The sequence below is a fragment of the Charadrius vociferus genome, unplaced genomic scaffold, assembly GCF_000708025.1.
Source record: "Charadrius vociferus isolate BGI_N301 unplaced genomic scaffold, ASM70802v2 scaffold69, whole genome shotgun sequence".
In the NCBI taxonomy this organism is placed as follows: domain Eukaryota; kingdom Metazoa; phylum Chordata; class Aves; order Charadriiformes; family Charadriidae; genus Charadrius; species Charadrius vociferus.
The window spans coordinates 414,037-427,223 of NW_009649937.1; positions in this window are offsets into that span (position 1 = coordinate 414,037).

Here is a 13,187-nt window from a genome sequence, read left to right on the forward strand (position 1 = left end):
CAGGGAAAGCTTGTGGTGGCTGGGGGCAGGCAGGTGAGCCCAGCAGAGCTCCCAGCTTTGAGGGAGTTTTGCACCCAGGGAGTTTTGCACCTGGGAGTTTTGCTCCTTGGTTTTGCACCAGTCTGGGTGCAAAACTGTCGCCCAGCTGGCAGCCACTTACCATGCCAGCAAGTTGTCCTGTTGCCTGTGACTGGGAACCCATCCCTGGAAGGGTATTGCCTCCTGTTCTCCAGGTGGACTCAAACCTTCCTGGTAAATAGTCTGTAACGGACTGCAAAAACCAGTTAATCCATGCTGCTTTAGTTGAATTGGCTTTGTCAGTAAATGCTCTGGGATGGTGCTTTGGCCTGGCATAGAGAAATCAGAGGCAGTATCATCGTTGCAGGCTATAGGCAGGACAGCATTTGTAGGCACTGGTAGTACCTTTTCGTGGATGACAGGACGGTGGCCATCAGCACCACCTCCTTCATATCAACACCAATTTGCAGAGGAGAGGAATGGGAGCATGACAGATTAATTTACTTCCTCCTGAGTCTTGCTGAGCCAGTGAAGTGATCCTAGGACTCTGGCAGGGGCACTCTGGCTGTGTGAGTAGTTTGCACTTGCACTAAAACCAACCGTCTTCCTGCATTTCATCCATGCAATGTAATCACCTGTCATGGGAGTAAAGCCCTCTCTTGGTGTGGCTAAGGAGAAACAGCTAGATGTCTGACAGGGATGCTGTTTTCCAACCATGCAGAGCTACCTTCATCCTTTGGGTTCCTGAGCTTGATCCCAAGTTCTGATGCATGTCATGGCTGTGCCAGACCTGGGAATAGCCTCCAGCATGCAGTGAGACCTTAGTCTGTGCTACAGGAGACATCCACTGGCTGAGCCGTCTGTGAGTGAGCCCTGCTATCCCTCCTTCATATGATCTGCTGGAGGCTCTTGGACATCTTGTGCTGACTGCTGGCTGGGAGCAGAGGGGCTGCCATGGGCTCCTTGAGATGACTCCCAGGTTCTCCTTTCCACCAGCTGGCAGCAGTCCCTGGGTCCTGCCCTGGTCTGGTGCATGTCCAGCCCTCAGCTGCACTGCTCATGCAGTACTTGGTATGTCAGTGGCAGCTGGTAAGGAGCTGTGGGAATGTTGGGAGTGTTGGGTGTTTGCTGCAGGATGGTTGTTCTTCTCTGCTCCCTGGACAGGGCATGCCCAGGGCTGGCTCCCTTCCTGTGCATGTCTTCCCCACAGCCGCTGGTCAGGCTGTCCCCAGGAGCACATCAAGCCTTGAACATCCATAGAGTCATCTGGCAGTGTCTCTAGGTTTTCTATCTGGGGATGAGGAGGTGTCTCCCAGCTCACAAAAAAGACCTGAACTCCTCACCCTCACTAACCTTGCACATCACCGGCAGAGGGTGTGAGCAAGGACAGCTGCTCCAGGAGCTCCATGACCCAGCCCAGGTCCTGGTTTCCTTCTTGTGACCTGGACCGCCCATCTGGCTCCACCACGTACGGGTCGGCTTCCCAGGGAGCACTGTGTCTTATGAAAACAGAGACCTTGGGGCACAAGAAAGACAGATTTTTACTTTGAAGAGCAAGTAGCACTGAACTTCCGTCCTCCATCCCTGCCCTTGCACACTTTGCCCAGGGCAGCTTGCCAGGGAGGTCGCTGTGGTGCTCAGCCTGGGGACTGGACCAGGCAACAGGCTCCCTCCAGTCCTGAAGACACTCCTCAACAGTCCTGCTGCAGGGAGCACGGCTGGCCTAGCGCTCAGGGAGCTCCTAAGGGTTCAAGCTACAGTGACTCTTGCTCCTTCTAACCCAGAAAAGACAGGGGCAAAACTGAAGATGGCTGGCAGAGCAGACACCCAGCACTTGCGACCTTCTGCCACTCCGCCCTCCTGCACACTCCAGCAAGTGCAGCAAGCCATTTTCCTGCATGGGGTTATCTCCCCCCACATGCCCTCTTCCCCAGCTGATCCTTGCATTTCCCACACTTTACGAAGCTACTTGCACACTTGTATGTGTTTCTTTTGCCCTTTATCTACAGCATGGGTACATTTGAAACCAACCTGCAGATGGGTTCCTCAGATTTCCTGAGGAAATACAACCGCGTGCAAATTTGAGCCACTTCATGGTTTTGGAAGCAGATGAGATTGGCACCAGCAACTCCTCCTTTCATCTGCATGTTGCACAGTGAGGGGTGAGGTGAATCACCAGATCAAGCCTTTGCTGCTGAGCACAAAGCCACGTGTCCCTGCTCTGAAGCATGAATTTCACCATAGCCTTTTTGCAGCAGCCTTTGTGGCTTTCTCTGTCCTTGGTGGCTGTCCTGCCAGGATGTGTCATCACCTTGCCGTGTCCTGGCCTTTTCCAGAGCACTCTGCACTCAGGTGCAGGATGGGTCAGACCTTCAGGGGCTCCACCCGTGTCCCCCTTTGAGACATGCGGTCCTGTTCCTGCTTTTCACTTCCTGACCTTTAAGGAGTTACTAATCCTGGAAGACCTCTACCTCCCATCTCTGCTCAGTTTCTTTAACAGCTTTTGGGCATTCTTTTAGTGCTTAGGAGCATTGCCATATGCCATTTGGAAATCCACGTAAAGCTTGGTTAATTGGATCACTCTTACCTCCATACTTACAAGTTTCCTTGCAAGGGTAAATCATGCCCTGCAATGCTAACTCTTCCCCAACGTGATATAATTATCTGGTTGTCTGCTGATTCTGCTGTGAACCGTGGCTTACTTCAGTGTCAGGCATTAAACCTGGCTTTGTGTTTTCATTTTCATGAGAACTTTAATCCAGTTTGGCCATTTTCCCTCCTCCAGGAGCTGCAGAGCTGTAATCCAGGGTGGAACCAGCACCGAGTCCAGGTGGCAACTGGGGGAACCTGGCCTGGCACACTGGCAGCTAGGCCATGACAGAGGCAGATGTCAAATTTGCAAATCCCAACTTTGTTTTTTTGAAGCTGCTGGGATGTCTCCCCTGCCTTGCATGCTGTGCCAAGGAGAGGGCATGTGAACAGTGCTGGGCAGGCCATCAGTTCTGCCATGTATTGGTTGTCAGGGCTGGGCTTCTCACTGAGACCGTGTGAAAAAGCATTGCCTCTATCCACAAAAAAAAAAAAAAAAAGTTGAAATAGGTTACAGTTCCTAAGCACAAAGTACAAAAATTACCAAATTACAAATTACCAAAAGTCTAACAAAGTTAGACTTGTGGTAAAAAACCTAAATATTTGAGGGTGATAAGATAGGATGGGAGAAAAATGCATTATATGCTTGTTTCCAAAGGGTTTCCAAAACCATGCAAATATAAACACTTGTCTTCAGTTCCCTGAAGCTGGTCCCTTCCTGGCACCCGAGCAGCTGGAGTTGCAGCATGCCACTCTGTGGTTTCTTCCTGCCTGGTCCAGACGCCTCGCTGGGTATGGGAGCTCCAGCAACCCAAACTGGGACCGGCATCAAGAGCAATGTCAGTGATGGAGCTCTGTTGGCTGAACAACAGGGCAAGGATTTTTGTGGTGGCTTTTTTCCTTAACTAAGTCAATTGTTTCCTTATGAAGAAGCTGTTAAATAGCACAAACAAAACACAGAGCCTTGCCAGAACTGTCATTAAGATTTAGACCTTTGCATCTGAGGATTTTCCAGATCACTTGGTTTCAAGTAGGACACATAAAAATATAATCTAAGGTTTTCTCTCTGCTTTAAAGATCGATGTTTTGTGCCAGACGGCGTGTGTTGGTGACCTTGTTTGAACTTGCTGTGATTTGTACATGAACTGCTTCCATTACCATACAGGTCTCCTGGATCTACTCGGTGTGGGTCATCATCCTTGCGCATGCAGGGAGCTGCAGTTGTCTGTGATGGTACTGAAGGAGTTGCTGTGCTGCCCTGGGGTGATGAGGGTGGGTGTCTGTGGCAGTGGGATCTGGACCCCACACTCTGTGTTCATAAAGTGACGATTTCTGTGGTTTAATCTAGTGCAGGTTCTCTTTGTGACTGAGCGAGCTGTGGTCCAGGAGGCAGGGAGCAAGATCTCAGTGTGGCTGGTGGGAACCACAGCTGTGTGGTGGGGTCTCTGGTGGCGTTGAGGCTGCCATAGTGGGTTTGCTGCCCAGTGTGGTGAGCTAGCACATCTGCTTGATGAGCATGGGGCATGCAGTTTGCCATGGAGGATGTCAGCAAAAAATGTGGCCTGTGACACCTCGTACACTTGATGTTCCTGGGACAGTTGCCTTGGTTTCAGTGGCACAAGTAGGACAGGAAGTCGAGACAAAGAAATATCCCAAACAGGAAGCTGCTGGGAAGGGAACAAATGTCAGGGTCTGGGTAGGTGAAGGCAAATGATGCCAGGATATCCTCGCAGGGGAAGGAGGTGGAGGAAGATATAACTGCCCCGGTGCACGCACCCCTTTGTTGCACGCTTAGCCCGGGAGGACGGACAGACAGACAGCAGAAGGGGCCGTGAGGACAGACTGTTCTCACGGCTGAAAATTTTATCTGTATTTAAACGTGTGGTTTGTCCAGCTTTAACAGGCACCATTTGAGTATTGAGGGATAGAGACCAACACATGTGAGGGGGGAGGCAAGAAGAGGAGCTGCTTCCTTAGGGGATGCTGCTGCTCCCAGCCATCCATTCTCTGCAGGCTCTGCCAACTTGACAGGGAGGTGGCGGCTGCTCAGGCCCCTGTACCAGGGCAGGGCCATGGGATGAATAAATGCCTCGGGCAGCTTGTCAGGGCTGAAAGCCCAACCACTGGTTGATGGGTTTATGGCTGCATCAGTGGTGCCACGGCCCAGAGACATAGCTGGTGGCTCCTTGCTAGAAGCAGTGTTGGTGCACCAGGCCAAGGGGACGTGACTGTGTTTACAGCTATTTTGGATACGTTTAATCTAAGTGTATTAACAGCCATCCTGGATACATTTAATCACTGCTCATGAATGTGAAGGTTAATCTAAACACCTTCCAATTCACTCAGTAAAACAACTGCCACCTGTCTCATGAACCCATTTGCTGGTGGATTGGAAGTGGAGACATATTACTATGGGAAGAGCACTTAACGCTTACAAAGCTGTTGATGTTCCTCCACCTGCCTTTTGGTCCTGTGTAAAGGTAGAGCTTGTGCTCCTTTAGGGGGTCCCCTTCCCACAATGCCTGATGTTGGTGGTGGGCTCCAAGTGAACACTCGGGATCCGTCTGCCACAGGGACCTGGAGCAAGCCCTGGATGCTGTTGATGATGGTGGCCAAGGGAAGTGGCAAACCAGTTTAAGCAATACTTTTTCACACATTTTTCCAACCTCCCACAGTCTGTGTCTTGGGATTTTTGAGCCAGAGATGTTGTTCTTGTACCTAATAACCCTTGCTGGATCTTGCTTCCAACTTTTCCTCCCCCTAATTCTCAACGTTAACTTTGGGTTTTTTTATTTTTTTGACCCCTCCTTGGCACAGCTCCACAACAGGGCAGCTCGGTCTGTCACAGTGCCAAGGCCTCGTGGCTGAGCAGTAATGGCCAGCCCAGGACTGCAGGACTGGGCTCTCCCAGTGCATCGCACTGCAATTACCTACACAGCATTTCATCGACCTCTTTTTTCTGGCCCCCCTTAGTCAGCCCTGGAAAATCTTTCTGCAGTATTTTGGGTTCAGCCTTGTCTTTGTTTCCCTGATGTGAGTGTCAGCAACAAACCATGCCACCTCGCTGCGCTCCCCTTCACCAGATCATTTATGATTATGTTGAAGAATGAAGTTGTCATCACAGATCCCTGTGGGGCTCCCTGATGAAAATTGCCTGTTGCTCATACCCCCCATTCCCTATCCTTGTAACTAGTGATTTATCTCTGCAAAGACCTTTCCCCTCAACCCGCTACACCTTGGCATCCTTAGGCCTGCTGGTGAGTAACCCTGTTGAATGCCTGTAAACGTCCAAGCAGCTGCCGACAGTTGATCTCCCTCACCAACGTGTGCAGGCTTCCAGTAGCTGTGCCCCCTGTGTCCTTTGGCTTGCCGTGTGTTGTGTTTATCCATGCACCCACTGTTTCTGTTCTTTAGGGTGGTTTGTGCAGATCTGCCTGGTGCAGGCATTGGGCTTGGACCAGGACTTTGCTAGATCTTCATGATTTAAAAATTGGCCTTGCATTGGTCACTCCTGACACTGCCCCCAAGGGAGTCCTGCACTTCTTTGGCTTCTGATCCCACCTGCCCACCATGACCCATGGGGGACACTTTGCCATGGATGGCACCACACAGCCCAGTGCCTGAAGCTGCTCGGCCCGGGGATGTAAGCTCAGGCAGAGGGCGAGGGGCAGCTGGAGCCTTCCTCCACCCTGGCCCCAGGAGGGGTCCCTGCTGGTGGGGTGAGGAGATGGGAGCGTTGCTGCTGGCGTAAAGTTGTGTTGGCCCAACGTCACTCTTCCTCCAACCCCAAAGGATGGAGATCCCCATCTCTGGGACCTGTCCCCCACCTGGTGCAGAAGCCCCTCAGTCTCAGGGCCATCCTGCTGCCAGCTGTCCCCTTGGATAACAGCAGGCAGAGCACCCTGCTTGGCAGCCAGCACCCAATTTGGGTGCTCACAGGCATGTGCTGGTCCAGCATCACCATCCTGCCTGCACACGCAGTGTAAGCGTGTAAGCTTACACGTGTAAGCGCCTTGGTGTCATTCAAGGGTCTGCACAAACAGGTTACTGCAAGTAAAGCTGCCAAACTGCACTAAATCATGCGCTGGCCTCAGAAATTCATGTTACAGACCATCTACAAAGCACCTGTATCATGTACTGGTATCAGCACATGCATAAAATCAATCAATCAGGTATAAACAAGGCAGTAGGAATACAGGCACCCACATGTTACAAAGTAGGAGCCAGGTCTCCGCCAATTATACAACAAACAATTTCATATCTCAACTGCATGGAAACACCAGCAAGTGAGCTTGGGCAATGGGGTAAGTGTGCTGAATAATTGAGGCAGTGATGATTTTTATGAAAGAGCTAAGTTACATGCTCTGTAGTGATCTCTGCTCAGAAATACATAGCTAATGCCTGCAAGCCCAGCATGGGGCAAGGGTCAGCACCATGGTGGTGAAGGGTCTGGGAGTGCGGCAGGCTCCGCATGGGCAGATGGACAGGCAAATAAGAGAGTGCTTTGCAGGGTGCCCGGGGCCCCAGGCAGGAGGGGTGGGATGTGGTGGGGTTGCAGGGAGCTGGCTGGTGTCCCTGGGGTGCTCCAGTGGGGAGCTGCAGACCACAGTGTTTCCCCCAGCCTTGTCTCCTTTCTAAGAAGGATTGCTGTTGGCAAGCAGCAAAATCACGTAGGAGAGAACTGGGCTTCCCAGGTGTCCTCCAGCAGGCAGCCACCACCCTGGTGAGGAATATCCCCCCTCTTTCTTTTTGCAACATAGCTTTGGAAGCAGGTTCCCCAGGCTTGGCTGCTGCTCCACTGAGGATCATATGGCAACACTGAGGGGAAACTACCAAGCTTGAATCTGCTGCTAGGGCTTTCTGGGGATGCAATTTCTGTTGGGTTGGTGGCATGGGATTGGAGGAGGCGATGCATCCGGCAGTGTATCCACTGCATCCCTCAGTTGAGGGCAAGGACTCTAAAAGCAGGTTTGGATGAACCAGGCCTGAGGTGTGGCTCCAGCGCGGTAGGTGTGGGATGGAAACTGCATTGCAAGAATGATGTGCTGCGATGGCAGGACCAGCATGCAGCGCTGCATTCAATGCCTGCCCTGAAGGCCTTGGGATGCTGAAACATGGATCCTTCACCTCGGACTCTGTTCCCTAGGTCAGAACTTGCAGGAAAGTCGCCTGCAGAAGATGCCAGCACATGATGTGGAGGGCACATGTGAACAGAGCCTTTAAAAAGCAGCAGGAGATTTCAGCTCAGTCAGACATGGCAGCGAGGCAAGATTTCAAGACAAAATTCCCTGAAATCATAGACGACACTTCTGGGAAGAGTTGGTCATTTCTGAAATCTGTGGCTCTGGCAAGCCCACAGTTCTCTCCACTCTTGAAACCCCACGTCTTGCAGGGACCTCCAATGCTGCACAAGCCTTACCCGTGACACTGGTCAGCAAATTAGCCATGGCTGGAGAATGCTGGGGGAGCATCAGCCAATGCAGAAGCCTTGTGCTGGGCACGGCCTGCTCCCACCAGTGCTTAGTGAGCCTCAAGACATGTCCTGGGGTGTGGGGACCCCAAGGAGCAAGGCCAGCTTGCAAATCAAGCTACCCCAGGGTGGAAAAACATTTCAGACCGCGGAAACTGTAAAGCTGCTTTTGGCTTGTGGCGTTCGAGATGCACTGTGCTCAATTTTACAAGCATCAGCCTAATTTCCCAGGACTTTGATGAAAAATCCATTGTTAAAAAGCCATTGATTTATGAAAGTACGTTTATGGAAAACCAAGAAAGAAAGTCCACAAGATTTGATGAAAATTAGGAAGTAAAATAGCAAATTATTTGGAAAAATGTTATGTTTCATAAGCACCAGCGGCTGTGTTACAGCAGTGCAGCTTGGCAACACCAGCACTATTTGGGGAGGGAGCCCTTTTTGTCCTTGCAATGGCAGGGAACCAAGTTGATCTGTGGTGGAGTCAGGATGTCCATCACGTGGGATGAGGAGCCCAGGAGGCTGAGCCCAGGAGGATGCCGTGCCTCCCACCCCATCTCCACCCCTGCGCCATCTGCCCAACATGAACCCTCATGGGGGCCCTGGTGGTGACTTTCCTCTCTCCGAGGCAGCGCCAGAGCTCGCAGAGACCCCCTCGCTGTGCCTTCGACTCCAGAGGAGACAAAGGGGACATCCCTCTGTGTGTTTCTGGCTGTTCTGGTGGGGACATCCAGATGTCTTTGGGGGAACAGCTGTCCTGGAGGCCAGCATCTCCCCAGCCTTTTCCAGCCCAGTGGCAGGAGTGCTTGCTCTTCCAAGTGCTGTGATCTTCATCATCGTCAGTGGTACCAGTCAAGATAATTAATTCTCAGCCTTGTCCCCTGACTACTGCCCTGGTAGCAGTTTTCCCAACGTCCCATTGGGACACAACTGCTTTGGCCCATGGACACGGAATTGAGGAACACATTTTTATTCTTGCTGGCTTCACTGCTGGGGGTAGGGTGAAAAAGTAGTAGCTAGTATTAAATTCCTCGAGCTGAAAGTAAAATATGATAAGGAAAAATGGACAGGCATTCGCGGAGGTGAAGGCTTTGCTGGCCAAGAGCTGCCTGCCTGTGCGTGCTGCTGCTCTGCGAGGAAGGAAGTATAAAAATAGGTGGTTGTCTTGAGCACAGGCCTTTGTGCTGGTCCTCTTCAGCTTCCCTGTGAATGTGTGTATGGATCCTTACCCTGCCAGGAACAAACAGGGTGAGGGAAGAAGCCAGGCGTGAGCAGAGCAGCTGCTTGATGCTGCACCTGGCACCCGTGCTGGGCACTGAAGGAAGCATGATGCAATGCAATAATATGGGTGGCACTACCCAAGTGCTCTAGAGAAATGGGTGAGAAAGTATGCGAAGCTCTTAGCACCAGGTTTGAATAATACTGAGGTGGTTGATGCAGCAACGTGTATCATTTTTGTCTGATTGATTTCTACATGAAGTGATGGCTGGGCACAACTCACCATGGGGCAGGGACAGCTTCCCAAGCCAGATGAGAGATGCCAGAGGCTCTTGTCTCTGAAGGTTCTTCCCACCAGCACACCTGTGGGTCAAAGCCTTAGAAAATCATGTATTTTTCTTTAAATATCCCCTTTAAATACCTTATATTTAAATGTCCCTTCCTTTTGGATCCTAACTAAGGAACAGTTTATTTTTCTGGTGACCAGCAAGCTGGGTGTCACCTGTGGGTCTGTGGGCAGCCATAGGACGATGGACATCAGGAGTGGTCTTCCAGGAGGGGCCCTGCAGGCAAGGCCCTACCTTGCTTCACAGCACCATGGTTCCAGCATTGGCTGTTGCAGTTCTGGATATTCCTATCCTCTGTGCAAAGGTTGGTGGTTCCTGGGTTCTGCTTGTGTCTTGGTGTCAACAGCAGCCAGGGGCTTTAAGCCCCTTCCATGGTCAGATTTTTTGTTGGGTTGGGAAACCTGGCTCTGCTTCAGCGGGGAGGCAGGCTGGGGGAAGTGCTCCAGCTCCACTTGGTACCTCTGGTACTCTCTATATCTTTGCTGTGCTTTGACTCATTGCAGAAAATCTTGCGGCTGGTGCAGCCCATGGCCACATGTCCTATTGCTGCATTGGAGAAAGCTTCTTCTGAAGATGTTTCCAGCATATATTCTGCATTTCACTGACTTTAAGCTTAAAACCTTGCTCTTCTCACCAGAAATACCTGAGTGCAGAACAGCTATTAACTTTTAACCATGAAGAGGACAGCTTTGCTCCCTGGATATCCTAGAAGTGCCCCAGGACATGAGTTGCAAGGCTGGCAGGGGTGCTCATGGTGGTGCAGCTGAACCTGCCAGTTTGCCCTTCACTTCTGGACAGGTTCTGGGCATGGAGCTGATGCTTTTGCAGTTGGGACCACCTCTGCCCTGAGATCTCCCATCACATGCAGCTGGGACTGAGGGTCTTCACTCTCCCCCCTGTACGTGTGATGGATGATTGTTCTATCAGTTGGCTCTGGAAACTGCACTCCAGGCAAAAAGGCTGCAGTATATAATGTTGAAGATGGCTTCTTAGACAGAAAAATATTACCCAAGAGCAAATTAAATAAGATGATGGCTTATTTAATAACTTTTTGTGTTCATTCAGTAACCTCAAAGGGACAGAATGCTGGGAAAGTAAGATTTCTGCTCAACCAGTCAACGTCTGTGGTCAGCTGTAGCTGGGAATGAGATTCTGGGACATGATGAAGTGCTCTGAAGGACAGAGGAGAGGAATGATACCAGGCTGCAAGCCTGAAAAGCCATGAAAGCCAGGAAGAGTGAGGCCAGCACTATGTCCTGCTGTGTCCCGTAGCATCCCACAGGCTGAGCTTGTTTTGAGACCTGCATATGTCAAGAGCAAAATGCAAGTCATTGCTCAGAAACCTGCTCCCCAAAGTGACCGTGTGCTTTTGCTCTAAGCCCGCTGTCAGAGACCATGTGAGAGCCAGGTTTTAAAGTAATGATTTAAACCTTTCCGGACCCCCTGTTCTGTGAGAGGTTGAAGCCAAAATACACATAATGAGTCAGGAGATACATATGGTAGAAGCACTGATGAATGTTGCTGCATGTGTTTGAGTGGCGATCACTCACTGTTTGCTGGAAAACACTGTTTGGCCTTCTTATCTTGGCATGGTGGCATGTACTCAGACACGGACATCACATCTGAGATGATTTTGGAAAAGCAGAGGCTCAGCCCTTGGGCCCTGCTGGCTCCAAGGCCAGTTGCAAGTCCTTGGGGCTAAGCATGGAGGACATAGGGACTTTTTTTCTTTCTTTCCTCTTTTGAACCAACATTGGCATTTCTGAGCCTCTTGCTGAAAAGTGACTTTGTTGAAAAATAAATTGAAGGTGTTTGGGTCTATAAGACAAATGAAGTCAAAGGGAGAGAAGCTTCTTAGTGTCTTACATGCTTCTGGCAATGCTGAACATCTCGGCGGGTCTCCAGGCAGTATCTGGGCATCCTCAACCACAGGTCCTGGCGCAAGCTGGGCTTCACGTGTGTTGCATAAGGTCCCTTTGGGACTGTTTTAACACCACAAAGTCCTTTTCCACGTACTAAAGGCACTTTAATGACTTAAACTGTATTTTGTTTCCTGCTTTCCTTAAAGTCTTTGTTGTAAGCGTCTCACTTGCAGCCATCCCTGTGCACTTGGTGGAAATATGTTTTATCTCTGTAGGCTGCCCAGGCCACACAGGGAGTACTGAGTGGCCCCAGCCTGGCCGAGGAGTTCTCCCCAGCACTGAACGCTGTGGAGGCTGGTGCTGGCACCCATCACACTGCACAGGAAAAAGCAGGTGCCCAGACCAGCACAGCATGCAGAGCCAGCTGGGCCACCCTGCTGTGCCCTGCCTACTGAGACCTGGCACAGCACTTGACTGGGAAGCAGCAGGCCTGGCTTAGCCCAGCTGGCCTGGGGACCGGTGGGGTGTGGGTAGTGCTAGTGAACGCAGTGGTGTGCTGGGAGCCAGGCAGCGTCATAATGGGACAAAATCGGCACGGCCTTGCCCCAGGTGCTGGCCCTGCTCCTGCCCCTCTCCCAGGCCCAGGCCCAGGCCCTGGCTCTGCCCCTGGCCCTGGCCCTGGCCCTGGCCCCGCCCCCTGCCCCCTGGTCTCCAGCCAGCTTTCTTCCCCTTCACACCGAGAACTTACCGCCCAAAAGGCACGTCTTGCCAGTTCCCTGCACATGGTTCTCTAAAAACTGTCACAGAACCCCACTAATTAAGACGAAAGACAACACTATCACACCAAACCCGTTGAAGGTTTAACAGTGTGTTCCCTACTTGCGTCAACGGCACACAAAATCACTGTGGTTAGAAGACGAGGACAGGAGGAACCCAGCTATTCTGCGTAGGAGGTGTCTTCTAATACCCCGTGTCTTCCCACCATAGCTGCAGCCCACCGCGAGGAGCTGGTACACTAATTAAAGCTGACATTCCACTGCCCACTGCTGCTGCTGCAGCGGCACCCGCGCCGCTCCGGGAACGCATACCACAACAGCCCGGCAAGACAAACATCAGATATAAGACAGATGGAGTTGGAAGGAAAAGTAGCGCTAACCAAAATAAATGACCAGTACCAAGGGACTGACATTCAATGTAGGGCTTAAAAAAATACACACACTTTCCAGAGTGAAAAAAACTAGTAAGAGATCACCCCACCTTCCTGGTATGTAGTCATTTTGTTCCGTAACAACAAGCTACAATCTACTTTATTTGAAAACAATGTGTGAAATCATGAGGAAATCATCTCTCTGAAATACCAAGCTGTGTTATCATTTAAAGTACTTGCAGGCAGCACCATGAGCATGATTTTTTGAGTGAATTTCTTCATGATTTTTTTTTAATGCTGCTTTAGGGACATTTGCTTTTTCTTATCAAAACATAGTCTTACAATTCTGAATTTCAGTGCCTAGCAAAGCTGTTATGTTTGAGAAAAGCGTGTTTAGTGACTGATACTATTCATACTATCCTTTTGGAGTGAGGAGTTGGACTCACTGTTTTGGAGTTATGTTGCACCGACAAATCTAAGTCCTGAATAAAGACCCCCAGATATGTGCTGCATATTGTATGAAACAAACACCCAAA